This window comes from Muntiacus reevesi, chromosome 3 (assembly GCF_963930625.1).
Source record: "Muntiacus reevesi chromosome 3, mMunRee1.1, whole genome shotgun sequence".
Classification (NCBI taxonomy): domain Eukaryota; kingdom Metazoa; phylum Chordata; class Mammalia; order Artiodactyla; family Cervidae; genus Muntiacus; species Muntiacus reevesi.
The window spans coordinates 268,889,088-268,902,722 of NC_089251.1; the positions used below are offsets into that span (position 1 = coordinate 268,889,088).

The 13,635-nt window shown below is 38.4% G+C and overlaps 1 pseudogene; it reads left to right on the forward strand.

Annotated features, from left to right (window-relative positions):
- Positions 1-3,848: 3,848 nt before the first annotated feature.
- Positions 3,849-13,635, forward strand: part of LOC136164258 (adenomatous polyposis coli protein-like) — a 29,966-nt pseudogene continuing 20,179 nt past the window's right edge.

Consider the following 13,635-nt stretch of genomic DNA (forward strand, 5'->3'; position numbering starts at 1 on the left):
CATCTCATCCTCTGCCGTCCCCTTCTCCTCCCGCCTTCAGTCTTTCCAGCATCAGGGTCTTTAAATGAGTCAGTTCTTCGCATCAGGTGGCCAAAGTCTTGGAGTTGAATCTTCAGCGTCAGTCCTTCCAATGAATATTCAGGACTGATTTCCTTTAGGATGGACTGGTTGGATCTCCTTGCAGTCCAAGGGACTCTCAAGAGTCTTCTCCAACACCACAGTTCAAAAGCATCTATGCTTCGGCACTCAGCTTTCTTTAAGTCCTACTCTCATATCCATGCATGACTACTGGAAAAGCCATAGCTTTGACTAGACGGGCCTTTGTTGGAAAAGTGATGTTTCTGCTTTTTAATGTGCTGTCTAGGTGGGTCATAAATTTTCTTCCAAGGAGCAAGCGTCTTTCCTTTCACGGCTGCAGTCACCATCTGCAGTGATTTTGGAGTCCCAAAAAATAAAGTCTGTCACTGTTTCCATTGTTTCCCCCATCTATTTGCCATGAAGTGATGGGACCAGATGCCATGATCTTAATTTTGATGTTGAGTTTAGAGCCAACTGTCTTGCTCTCCTCTTTCACTTTTATTAACAGGCTTTTTAGTTCTTCTTCACTTTGTGCCATAAGGGTGGTGTCATCTGCATATCTGAGGTTATTGATATTTCTCCCAGCAGTCTTGATTCCAGCTTGTGCTTCATCCAGCCCAGCATTTCTCATGATGTACACTGCACATTAGTTAAATAAGCAGGGTGACAATATACAGCCTTGACGTACTCCTTTTCCTATTTGGAACCAGTCTGTTGTTCCATGTCCAGTTCTAACTGTTGCTTCCTGACCTGTATACAGATTTCTCAAGAGGCAGATCAGGTGGTCTGGTATTCCCGTCTCTTTCAGAATTTTCCACAGTTTGTTGTGACCCACACAGTCAAAGGCTTTGGCATAGTCAATAAAGCAGAAATAAATGTTTTTTCTGGAACTCTCTTGCTTTTTCGATGAGTCAGCAGGCGTTGGCAATTTGATCTCTGGTTCCTCTGCCTTTTCTAAATCCAGTTTGAACATCTGGAAGTTCATGGTTCACATACTGTTGAAGTCTGGTTTGGAGAATTTTGAGCATTACCTTGCTAGCATGTGAGATGAGTGCAATTGTGTGGTAGTTTGAGCATTCTTCAGCATTGCCTTTCTTTGGGATTGGAATGAAAACTGACCCTTTCCAGTCCTGCAGTCATTGCTGAGTTTTCCAAATTTGCTACCATATTGAGTGCAACACTTGCATAGCATCGTCTTTGAGGATTTGAAATAGCTTAACTGGAATTCCATCACCTCCACTAGCTTTGTTCGTAATGATGCTTCCTAGGGCCCACTTGACTTCGCATTCCAGGATGTCTGCTCTAGGTGAGTGATCATATCATTTTGATCATCTGGTTTGTGAAGATCTTTTTGTACAGTTCTTCTGTGTATTCTTGCCACCTCTTCTTAATACATTCTGCCTCTGTTGGTCCATACCATTTCTGTCCTTTATTGTGCCCATCTTTGCATGAAATATTCCCTTGGTATCTCTAATTTTCTTGACGAAATCTCATCTTTCCCTTTCTGTTGTTTTCCTCTATTTCTTTGCATTGGTCACTAAGGAAGGCTTTCTTATCTCTCCTTGCTATTCATTGGAACTCTGCATTCAAATGAGTGTATCTTTCCTTTTCTCCTTTGCCTTTCACTTCTCTTCACAGCTATTTGTAAGGCCTTCTCAGACAACCATTTTGCCTTTTTGCATTTCTTTTTCTTGGGGATGGTCTTGCTCCCTGTCTCCTGTATAATGTCACGAACCTCCGTCCATAGTTCCTCAGGCAGTCTTGTCTATCAGATCTAATCTCTTGAATCTATTTCTCACTTCCACTGCATCGTCATAAGGGATTTGATTTAGGTCATATCTGATTGGTCTGGTAGTTTTTCCCTACTTTCTTCAGTTTAAGTCTGAATTTGGCAATAAGGAGTTCATGATCTAAGCCACAGTCAGCTTCTGGTCTTGTTTTTGCTGACTCTATAGAGCTTCTCCATCTTTGGATGCAAAGAATATAATTAGTCTGATTTCAGTGTGGACCGTCTGGTGAAAACCATGTGTAGAGTCTTCTCTTGTGTTACTGGAAGAGGGTGTTTGCTATGACCAGGGTGTTCTCTTGGCAAAACTCTATTAGCCTTTGCCCTGCTTCATTCTGTACTCCAAGGCCAAGTTTGCCTGTTACTCCAGGTGTTTCTTGACTTCCTACTTTGCATTCTAGTCCCATGTAATGAAAAGGACATCTTTTTTTGGGTGTTAGTTCTAGAAGGTCTTGTAGGTCTTCACAGAACCGTTCAACTTCAGCTTCCTCAGCATTACCGGTCGGGGCACAAGCTTGGATTACCATGATACTGAATGGTTTGCCTTGGAAATGAACAGAGATCATTCTGTCATTTTTGAGACTGCACCCAAGCATTTCGAGTGCTTTTGTTGACTTATGACATTTCTTCTAAGGGATTCTTTCCCACAGTAGTAATAATGGTCATCTGAATTAAATTCACCCATTCCAATCCATTTTAGTTTGCTGATTCCTAAAATATTGACGTTCACTCTTGCCATCTCCTGTTTGACCACTTCCAGTTTGCCTTGATTCATGGACCTAGCATTCCTATGCAGTATTGCTCTATCAGCATTGGACTTTGCTTCCGTCACCATCACATCCACAACTGAATGTTGTTTTTGCTTGGCTCCATCTCGTCAGTCTTTGTGGAGTTATTTCTAGGAGCATAGTGGGCACCTACCAACCCAGGGAGTGCATCTTTCAGTGCCCTGCCTTTTTGCATTTTCATGTTGTTGTTGGGGTTCTCAAGGCAAGAATAGTGAAGTGGTTTGCCTTTCCCTTCTCCAATGGGCCATGTTTTGTCAGAACTCTCCACCATGACCCATCCATCTTGGTTGACCCTACAAGGCATGCTCATAGTTAGATTGAGTTAGACAAGGCTGTGGTCCATGTGATCAGTTTGGTTAGTTTTCTGTGATTGTGGTTTTGAGTCTGTTTGCCCTCTGATGGATCAGGATAAGAGGCTTATGAAGCTTCCTGATGGGAGAGACTGACTGAGGGGGAAACTGGGTCTTGTTCTGTTTGGCGGGGCCATGCTCTGTGAACCTTTAATCCAATCCTCTGTTGAAGGGCAGGGCTATGTTCCCTCCCTGTTATTTATCTGAGGCCAAAGTATGGTGGAGGTAGTGAAGATAATGGCGACCTCGCTCAAAAGGTCACATGCCTGCACTGCTACATCCAGTGCCCCTGACCCTGCAGCAGGCCACCGCCGACCCCTGCCTCTGCCAGAGACTCCTGGACACTCATGGGCAAGTCTGGGTCAGTCTCTTGTGGGGTCACTGCTCCTTTCTCCTGGGTCCTAGTGCACACGAGGTTCTATTTGTGCCCTCCCAGAGTCTGTTTCCCCAGTCCTGTGTGAGTTCTGGCAGCTCTATGTTGGGTTAATGGTGACCTCCTCTGAGACAGCTTATGCCATACTCAGGTCTACTGTACTCAGAGCCCCTGCCTCTGCAGCAGTCCACTGCTGACCCACATGTTCACAGGAGACACCCAAACACAGTTCTGTCTCCGTCTCTGTGGAGTCTCTGGGTCCTGGTGCACATAAAGTTTGTTTGAGCCCTCTGAGTGTCTCTGGCGAGTATGGGGTTTGATTCTACATGGTATTTCAATATATATATCAAATTATATTACTAAATAATTTTTATATCAGTTTTTCAAAAGTCATACCATGTCTATATGCCTGAACAATTAAGCATGTTGCATTTTATTTAATTTCATAAATATTCAAGATTGTCATACAGAGAATGGAAAGAAGTGCTACTGACTTCTTCCATTTTATGTTGAGTAACGAAAGCACAAATGTTATTGTGGAAGCAGTCATCAAGGTGCAGACTTGCTTACAGGGTCTAGTGACCTAATAGCAATACAGAAATACAGTTCTGTGAAGAGGAATGTTAGGTATATTTTCCTGTTTTCACCCTCTAAATATTAAAAATTTTGACTTGGGACTTTATTGGTGAGGGGGAGCTGGTTATATAGAGAGAGGAAAACAATGAAATATTATGAAACTAATAAGTGTAGATAGTTTTGTTGTTTCTGTAATGCCAGGATGTATTTGGTGTCTGATGTAGAAGTAATCACTCATCTCTGCAGAATCTTTAGAGAGCTACTAAAAGTATTTCTTCTTCAGCATGTTTTCATGGTGAAAATTGGACATGGTAAAATGTCTTAAATAGAAAATATTATTTACCTTCAGTTCAGTTCAGTCGCTCAGTCATGTCCAACTCTTTGCGACCCCATGAATCACAGATCACCAGGCCTTCCTGTCCATCACCAGCTCCCGGAGTTTACCCACATTCATGTCCAGCGAGTCGGTGATGCCATCCAGCCATCTCATCCTCTGTCATCCCCTTCTCCTCCTGCCCCCAATTCCTCCCAACATCAGGGTCTTTTCCAGTGAGTCAACTCTTCGCATGAGGTGGCAAAAGTATTGGAGTTTCAGCTTCAGCATCAGTCCTTCAATGAATATTCAGGACTGATCTCCTTTAGGATGGACTGGTTGGATCTCCTTGCAGTCCAAGGGACTCTCGAGTCTGCTCCAGTACCACAGTTCAAAAGCATCAATTCTTCGGTGCTCAGCTTTCTTCACAGTTCAACTCTCACATCCATACACGACCACTGGAAAAACCATAAGCTTGACTAGACGGACCTTTGTTGACAAAGTAATGTCTCTGCTTTTTAATATGCTATCTAGGTTGGTCATAACTTTCCTTCCAAGGAGTGAGCGTCTTTTAATTTCATGGCTGCAGTCACCATCTGCAGTGATTTTGGAGCCCAGGAAAATAAAGTCAGCCACTGTTTTCACTGTTTCCCCATCTATTTGCCATGAAGTAATGGGACCAGATGCCATGATCTTAGTTTTCTGAATGTTGAGCTTTAAGCCAACTTTTTCACTCTCCTCTTCCACTTTCATCAAGAGGCTCTTTAGTTCTTCACTTTCTGCCGTAAGGGTGGTGTCATCTCCGTGTCTGAGGTTATTGATATTTCTCCCAGCAGTCTGGATTCCCGCTTGTGATTCTTCAAGCCCAGCATTTCTCATGATGTACTCTTCATATAAGTTAAATAAGCACAGTGACAATATACAGCCTTGATGTACTCCTTTTCCTATTTGGAGCCAGTCTGTTGTTCCATGTTCAGTTCTAACTGTTGTTTCCTGACCTACATATAGGTTTCTCAAGAGGTGGGTCAGGTGGCCTGGTGTGACCATCTGTTTCAGAATTTTCCACAGTTTTTTGTGATCCACACGGTCAGAGGCTTTGGCATGGTCAATAAAGCAGAAATAGATGTTTTTCTGGAACTCTCTTGCTTTCTCGATGTTCCAGCGGATGTTGGCAGGTTGATCTCTGGTTCCTCTGCCTTTTCTAAAACCAGCTGGAACATCTGGAAGTTCACAGTTTATGTATTACTGAAGCCTGGCTTGGAGAATTTTGAGCATTACTTTACTAGCGTGAGAGAGGAGTGTGATTATTTACCTTAAGTTCACTATTTTCAGAATTGTGATAGAGAATTAGCATAGTTGTAGTGATACAACTGAGGGACTGAGAGAGGAAGGTTTCTTTTTTGGTGAGCACATCTGTTTTGAACTTTTCCAAAAAACAGCAACAATAATGATTCCTACTATGGCAATAAAATCATAAGGACATTGTATTTAAACAAAACTATGTATGATTCAAGGGTAAGTTTTGTATGTAAGCTTTTTAGCTGTATATACTTAAAGCTATTTGTTATAATACTTTAATTATCTATTGAAGTATACATGCTCAAAAATCTTTCATTGATGGGTGCATAATCATAAAAAGTTTGCAAATCACTCCGTCTATTTTCTGACACTTTTTCCTCATTGAAACAATTACTCTTACAATACAGTTTCTTATACCAATGTTACAGTGTCAACTATGGAATTCTGGCAGTTGATGATAAAATATTGGCAGTACTTATTTTTAAAACATTTCCCACATTTTTCACTTCCACATTGTTTGATCTGTAGTTACTGCTTTGTGTTCACTTGAAGATCTCAGTATATGGGGGAAGCAATAACTCCTACCATCATTGTGATCTTTAGTGTTTGGAGTAATGTTTAGCTGAAGTATTTGGGAAAGCTAACTCTGAAAGGTACTGCTGACCTGTAATAGGAATAACTTTAGGGAAGATTGTTCTTATTGTTTACGTACTGGTGCTTCTTAAAAAAAATCAGATGCTCTTTCTCTTTACAGGATGCCATACTTTACATAAACTCATTATACTGAACTGACATCTGAATTAATATAAAAGTTTAAATTCAGATGTAATTTTCTTTTTGAAAGTTTTTGAGAACAGCTTTTATATACCAGTTTCACACTGTTATGTATCATGTGTTGTTCAGTTGCTCAGTCATGTCCAGGTCTTTGCTACTCTGTGAACTGCAGCATTGCCAGGCTTTCCTGTCCTTCACTGTCTCCCTGAGTTTGCTCAAACTCATGTCCGTTGAAATCCATGATACCATCTAACCATCTTATCCTCTGTTGTCCCCTTCTCCTTCTGCCTTCAATGTTTCTCAGCATCAAGATCTTTTCCAGTGAGTTGGCTCTTCGCATCAGGTGGCCACAGTATTGGAGCTTCAGTTTCAGCATTAGTCCTTCCAGTGAATATTCAGGACTTTAGGATGGGCTGGTTGGATCTCCTTGCGGTCCACTGGACTCTCAAGAGTCTTCTCCAACACCACAGTTCAGAAGCATCAGTTCTTCAGCCCTCACCTTTCTTTATGGTCCAAGTAGATACATAACTTGCATTTGTACAGTTTTCCTAAATTTAGGGATCTGTTTTATAAAGTTAGATATGTTAAAAAGTTGAACTGATGCACTGATGTCCTCAGTATATGAATATGTATATGTATATGTATCTAATTCTCACATAAGAATGACTTGGCATAGAAAAAAGAATGATTTGATATAATCCTACTTTTAAATGGTAACCATAGAATGGTTAATGTTAAATTAATATTAAAAACTAATGTTTTTTTTTAATAAAAATAGATCTAACTTGGTTACTTATTTTATTTTAGCGAAGAATAACCAGAATTCAACAAATAGAAAAGGACATACTTCGTATACGACAGCTTTTACAGTCCCAAGCAACCGAAGGTTAGTGAATTGTCTCTTTTGTTTGTAGTTATAATGATAGGTGGTTGTTCTAAGAAAAGAAAATATGTATAATTAGCATGGCGTCATTGAAATAGATGCTCTAGAGAATTGAGACACTTGATAAGCTTTTTCATTAAATTAAGTATAGATTTCAAAAATCTATACTAGTATGATTTCTTCATAACTTTTATGCAATTAAAGCTTATAGAGCCATAAATAGATACCTTACTTCAGTTATCTGTTTACATATAATTTGGCTACTAACAGTTTGTAAATAAGCTATCTCCTTGTGTAATCCATAGTAAAAGTTGATCATATACATTTATCTGTGCTTACTTTACAAACTTCATTAAAATGACAGTAAAAGGGTAAAATGAAAAAGCACAAATACCAGGGAAGGTGACAATAAAATTTGGAGAACTGCAAAGCAGATAAACAAACAATTCTTCTAGATTATGGTAGAGAGCTGACCCCAGAGTGAGCAGTAGGAGGTCACAAAGCAACTCATTTTACACTGTGGAGTCCTGAAAGTTTCCAGAGTTGGTTACACTAGGTACTTCTGGAAATGAGGATTAAAAAGGGGGTTAAAACCATATTTGTCAGCTCTTCAGCTGAAATTTGGTTTTGATCACTACACAGAAGGATGGGGTATAAAAAACCATCCCTTCAGCTATCTGTTTATAGCCACTGAATTTGGGCACTTGTCACTTTGTTTATGGGTAAATAAAAAGAAAACCTACATGGAACTTAAATGAACTATTGCTGAATAAGGAAAAATAGCATGTGGGAGGCTCAGAGAAAATAAAGTATTTCTTCTTAAGTCAACTACAGGATGACCTGTCTCTCTGCAATAAGAGCAAAAAGTGTTGAATAAAAGTCCTCATTGAACAATACAGAATTGTTGCTAGGAAAAATTGGCTCAGTATTTGGGGATATACCAATGCAAAGTTTCTAATATGCAGCCAGATTGAGACTCACATTCCAGATCATACAGGAAAAAAGAAGAGAATGCAAAGAATGAAATATCAACCTAGTGCTTTTTTCTAACTATAATTACTAAAAACATGATGAAGTGCTTGTTGATATTTTAAAATGTTTATGAGATACAAAATAGTATGTACACTTTGATCCCATTTTTTAATATGCACAAACAGTCTTTCAGAAATAATATGAAAAGGCAGGTAACCACTGCTAATACCTCCTTGTTTTCTTAGTTTGGCCAGTTTTGTAATGTTTTTATAGTAGCTGCACAGCTTTTAGAGTGAGAGAAAACTTTTGTATGCGAAACAAATCTGACGTGTCCTTTCATCACCAGCATCCTTCCCAAGTAGCTCGATGGTAAAGAATCCGCCTGCCAGCCCAGGAGACGCAGGTTCTATCACTGGGTCGGGAAGATTCCCTGGAGAACGAAATGGCAACCCACCCCAGTAGTCTTCCCTAGTAAATCCAGTAGAAAGAGACACCTGGTGGACTACCGTCCATGGGGTTGCAAAAGAGTCGGACATGACTTGGCAAGTAAACCACAGCAACAGCACTTACTGCCAGCCCTGAGAATCTGACTGGATAATGAACAGTTCTGTTTGGAGGCAGAAACTTAGTGCAAGCCCATTTACACACAGAGAAGACAACTAATTCTAATGTCAAAAAGTATAATTTTGAAAACAGTGTCTTTTAAGACTCTGGTCATGCATGCCTTGCTTTTTAAATCTCTTAGAAGCTTTGGCTTCAGTACATTTGAATTTGAAATATGTAGAAACATGTACTTGCTAAGTAGTCAAGTTCAGTGTAATAGTCATATTGCTAAAAGTAGTTTAATCTGGATGTTTTAAGTCAGTATGAACCAAATATTTGTAATATACAGACTGTGTCCTTTTTGCAATATTAACTCTTCAGTACTGTTTTTTTCTTTCCAAACTAAAACAAAACTATCTCTTTACTCCTTTTTCAATGTCATTGGCATTGCTGTATGTGGCATTCTGGTTATTATGGCCCCTTTGGGTTTCCAGGGTAGTTTATCTGTGGTGTTTTGTTTTTTTTTCCCCTTGATCAAAATTACTATACTCTATTTTTAAAACTGTTTTTAGAGAGGCAACTTTTGTTTTTTATTGAGCAGCACTGCATTTATATTTTCTTTTTATATATATTTTTTCTGCTTTGAGTGTTTGCTGTTGTTTTTCTAGCTTCTTTAGTTATAGTTAGCTTTTATTCACCATCTTTCTTGTATTATGATTTTTACTGTTTGGCTGCATCAACAGGGTTGTTTTTTTTTAAATTTCTAAATCAATATTTACACTTATTTTTTCTACTTGATTGACTCTTTCATGTGTGTTAAATAGCCTTCTTTGCTGTTAGTATTGCTGCACGGGGCTTCTTTTGGTCATCATTTGCCTGGTATAATATACTCACTGTCAGTACATTTCCAAACGTTACCAACATTCTGGCCTCTAGAAATTCCTAAGAAAAACTGTCATTTGTTAATAATAGTTCTCATTATCAGTACAATTATAAGTTTATTGCAGGTTGGGGGCTTGTTTGTGTTTTTTTATCTGTTCAAGATTTCATTTATATCATTGGATTTGGGACCAACTGTCTACCACCATAACCTAGTCTATTCTTGTTTCTTTTTGTTATAAAAATGGCCATATTTTTCATAGCCTTAAGTCGTTACATTTATTCAGTGAATATAAACTAAAAGAAGGTATCATGTCTTATTTAAGAAAGAAAGGTTTTTAATTTTACTGTTTGCTGTTTCTTTATTACTATCAGAAGGAGAAGCTAGAAAATGGAGAAAACGGGATCAGATACTCATAAATTAGTTCACATACAGTACTGAGAAGAAAAGATGTCTGCCAAATAATTTCTCCACCATGAAGCATCTTATAACACTATCTTTGCCCTACCTGCTAACAATTCTGGTTTAAGATCTAGATGCAGGATATAACTCAGATGATATAACTATTGCACTTGATTCAAATCTCAGAAGTTCCAAGAGGGTACATGAGGCAACCAGTCCTACCACTTTCTTTTGTATTCTATAGGTTATTTACTGACAAATGTATACCATTTGGGGGGGAGGGGCCCCAAAAGATGGGAGCTATAAGGAAAATTGTGGCATGATTTAATAGTCTCTAGAAAATAGCCAATGAGAAATAGTTTTTAAAATCCCATGCAGAGTACTCTTATAACTCATTAATAAAGAGACAACCCAACTTACAAATGGGCTAAAGATTTGAATACACATTTCACCAGAAAAATTCATAGGAATGGCTAATAAGCACATGAAAATAGGCTCGACATCATTGGATGTTAAGGAAGTCAAGTTAAAACCACAATGCTATATCACTCTATACTCACTAGGATGGCTGTAATCGTGAGGAAAACAATAAGCATTGGCACGGATGTGGATAAATAGAAGCTGTCATATGTTGCTGATGGGAATGTAAAATGGTTCAGCCACTTGGAAAAGTTTGGCAGTTATCTAAAGTATTAAAGGTATAGTTACCATATGACCCAGCAATTCCACTTCTAGCTATCTAAGAGAAATGAGCACATATGTCCACACAGAGACTTTAATTTGAATATTCATGGAAGTATTATTCACAGTAGCCCAAAAGTAGAAAAATGCAAAAGTGTATCAACTGGTAAATCAATAAATAAAATGTATACCGTTACAATGTAATACTACTCGGCAATTAAAAGGAACAAATTGTTGACACACACTATAACTGAGGTGAACCTCAAAAACATTATACTGAGTAAAAGTAGCTAGACATGTAAGTCCGTATATTCCATTTACAATAAACGTACAGAAAAGGCGAGTTTACAGAGCAGAGTCATAGTTACTTGGAGCTGTGAGTGGGAATGGGGATTACCTATAAATGAGCATGAAGGATCTTTTTAGAATGATGAAAATGGTCTAAAACTGAAATATAGTGATTCTTGGTAAGTTTATTCAATGTCATTGAGTTGTACACTTAAAGTGGGTGAATTGTCTTAAAGGCATTTTAAATCCAACGTAACCAAAGCACAACTAATGATGGTCTCCTCCTAAGTCCTCCTTGTGACCCCCACATCCTCCAAATCCTCCTTCTCCTTTAGTATTATCTGTCTCCATGAATGGTACCACCATTATTCAGCTGTGTGAGCTAAGAAACAGAAGAGTAGTTTGTGACCCCAGATCTCTTCTTCCACTCACTGTATCCAGTCTGTCGTGCAGTCCTTCAGGTTGACCTCTGTCTCCAAGCATCAGTGCTTCCCTGGGTGTAAAGGACTGTCATCTCCCACTTACTTTAATATTTAGTCTGCAAGTTGATCTCTTGTGTTTCCCATCTTCTTAGACCATTCAAAATTTGAGTTTAAACGATCAGAATACATGCACCTTTTTCCTTTAGAGTATTGGTTATGTGGGGGCATGAGTGCCATCTGAGAATCACACTAAAATTCAACAAAATCATTAAGTTCCTTTTTTTAACCATCTCTCTGTTCTACTCTTCACACTGTAATTCTTTGATATCCTAGAGCAAACCACGTTTCTCCCATCACAGCTCCTTTGCATATGGTCTCTATTTCCCTAAATTTTTGCATGTGGTCTCTGTTTCCTTCATCCTCTGCCATATCCCGTTTCCTAGAACTCCTGTTTATATTTTAGATCTCAGTCCAAACAATACTTCCTAAGAGAGCACTTCCCCCGACTCCCACAATGTCTGATGTCCCTCTGTTATATATCCTTATAAGCAACTTGTGCTCTTTTTTCAGAGTGCTTGTCGAAGTGTTTAACTTTACTGTTGTTTCTTTCATTATTTGATAGCATCCCTGACTAGACTAAATCTGGAAGAGTGCGTTGAACGATGCCTGGGTTTGTCAGTACTGTGTTCTCCAGCCCTATTGCAAGTAACTGACATAGCACATACTCAATAATTACTTTTATATTGACATCTTCAGTGATGTCAGTGTCAAATCTTTGTAGATTTAGTGCTCGTTGATTCATTTTTTCTCTTCACTGACTTTGTATTCTCTGCTTTAGATGATTTTGTTGAATTTTATGGTATCACTTTCCCAAGGTACTGTTTTTTCTTGTTTCTGAATTATTGGGACTACTTCTCTTTTGCCTATGTATAACTTACACTTGTTTATTGATGGAAATAGTATATGTAAATTATTTTAAAGTCACATTTTAAATGGTCTAGGAAAGCTTTATGTTTAAATAAATTCCAGTGGAAGCCATTTTGTAACATAGTTTTCCATTATTATGTCACAATTTTTAATGTGTAATTTTTAATTTTGCCTATAATGTTCCTAGAGGAGGCACACTGGTAATTGTTTCTATAAAAGATACTTGATTATTTTCTTTCTTTGATTCTGTGGTGATAGTTTTCAAAGTGACTGCTTTGTACTAGATATAATCTGTCTTGAAATTACTGCTTTTACTGGATATAATCTTGCCCTTTCACTTTACCTAACAGATGGTGGTTACATTAGAAAAGGTTTTGGTTTTATTCATATTAGAATCTAAGAGCTTATCTGTTGGTTTCATATTACTTTTATTAGCAGATGTATATAAAAATATATGTGTGTGTAAGTATAAATATACTTACATAGAAGGTATTTATAAGCTATAGTAACTGCTATATTTGCAGCTCTATTAAATACCAGAACCATGTGACCTTGCGGAAAAGACAGTTATTTGCTCTAGTTGGGTTATGTCCCCGATAGTGATGTGAGCACAGCTGGTGGAGGATGGTGTTTCTGTGGGTCTCAGAAAACCCTTTGTCTTGTGCAGCCCTAGTGTTCGAGGGACACACTTCACTTTGCTGTGACCGAGACAGGCAGCTGACAGCCTGCTGGAGGCTATGGAGTGCAGCTCCGTGCTTTTGTGAACCTGTGTCATTGAGGCCTTCAGAGCTTTAGAGCAAGAAAGAAGGAAAGCTGTGGGCTGAGAAAGCATGCACCGTTTTTGTATGTATTGATGTTAACTCCATATTAACAGAGGTCATCTCAGAGCAAGCATGAAGCTGGCTCACATGAAGCCGAACGGCAGAATGAAGGTCAAGGAGTGGCAGAAATCAACATGGCAACTGTGGGTAGCGGTCAGGTAAATAGATTATTTTATTAATTTCTTTTCTAGTTAACTATTTAAATATTTTAAAAGAAATACTGAGTGAGATGATTCTCACATGACCTGTTTCCTTCCTAAATGGATATCTCCAGAAGAATTCAGTACTAAAATGCTATGTCATTTTTCTTTATTATATTTAATTATGAAGCTTTCAAATTTCCAAGTATATTTTATAGCTCTAAAGTATGTGTCTCTGTTTTAGCCTAAAATGATTAATGTGAGTAGAGTTTCTTTGAAAAATAAATACTAAGCTGCATTTTGGTCATATGTGATTTGACCTAGTTATTACTGCTTGCA